We start from the raw sequence: 1162 nt of genomic DNA, 5'->3' as shown, positions 1-1162 counted from the left end.
CTGGTGCCCAGCACCAAGGCGAGCTCAGGGCTCACGGCAGCTCCACGGTCAAATGGCTGCAGGCCCAGGCCTGCTGTGAACCAGGGACCAGAGGGAGCCAGGCAGCTGTGTACAGTGAGATGGGGGTGGGGGTACCTTGTACAGAGGACTGGCGGCTGTACAAATTTCTTTTGTAAAGTAGGAGCTGGGGTGTGGTGGGAACTGGCTGCAAAATTCTGGCCTCTTCTGCCCCATTGCCCCCTGGCAATAAATTGTTTCTAGAGGTCAGAGCTACGGAAGGTTCTTGTGGGAGAAGGGGCAGTGTTGGCAGACTCACAGGTTCTGTGAAAAGCTCCTTTATTGGGTGAAGGACTCTGGCTTCACACTGAAGAAGAGGTTTCCTGGGGTTTGGGGTTCGGTGGCTTTCAATGTCAAGCTCTGGTTCTCAGTCTTCGGGTACCTGTGCGTGAATCTGCAACAGGAATCACCTCTATTATTGGATTTCTGCAGTATAGTGACTTGGTGGCCCAGATATTCAGAATCATAGCCCTTCTAGAAGGCCAGAGAAGTGTGCTGAGGAAGCCATGCTGTCCCTACCCAGTCTAATCCTCCAGTCAGACTGGGTCTCCATCTGCCCCAAGGTTCGCCCCAGCCCCAAATTAACTCCGGCGGGGCGGGCCGGGGGCGGTGTTAGATAAAGCCTGGGAAGAAAGCCCATCCATCTACTCACCGCTGCAGCGAGGCTGGGCCAGCTTAGGGCCCCACGCAGTTTGGCATCCGGACCAGGGATAGATTCCAGGCCCCACACGGTGAAGCTGCTGAAACTGGCTGTGGCTCCCATAAAGCGGTCCTGGGGACGGGAAGGGGCCCCGGCTCAGCATCCGGGCTGCGGTTCCCACCCGCGCTCCCTTCCAACCCTATCCCCTAGTGCTCACGCAGTCCCGCTCCAGCGCCTCTGGGGGTTCCAGCAGTTCCTGCTCCTGTCGCTCGTGGTCATCCTGCTTCCCCATCAACACCTCTGCCTTCTCTTCTGTCACCACATATCCCACGAAGCCGGGCGGCACCACCACCTCCTCGCCACGTAGACTACGGCCCCGAAACGACACTTCCAGTGCATCAAGACCCTGGCGGATGGATGGCTGGGCTAAAGAAGCGCCCCACGGAGCGGGGGTGGGGGGTGGGG

At 58.9% G+C, this 1162-nt stretch overlaps 1 pseudogene across 1 annotated transcript; it reads right to left on the bottom strand.

The window, feature by feature from the left end:
• Positions 1 to 319: 319 nt before the first annotated feature.
• LOC104987904 lies at positions 320 to 1149 on the bottom strand (annotated as a pseudogene). The gene is made up of 3 exons (XR_825182.1): positions 915 to 1149; positions 710 to 829; positions 320 to 451 (listed from the first exon to the last, which is right to left on the bottom strand). The product of XR_825182.1 is annotated as a ribonuclease H2 subunit C-like (transcript).
• Positions 1150 to 1162: the final 13 nt, after the last annotated feature.

The sequence above is a fragment of the Bison bison genome, unplaced genomic scaffold, assembly GCF_000754665.1.
Source record: "Bison bison bison isolate TAMUID 2011002044 unplaced genomic scaffold, Bison_UMD1.0 scf7180017864108, whole genome shotgun sequence".
In the NCBI taxonomy this organism is placed as follows: Eukaryota; Metazoa; Chordata; class Mammalia; order Artiodactyla; family Bovidae; genus Bison; species Bison bison.
The sequence above is the reverse complement of the archived record's forward strand: the minus strand, read 5'-3'. Positions and strand labels throughout refer to the sequence as shown.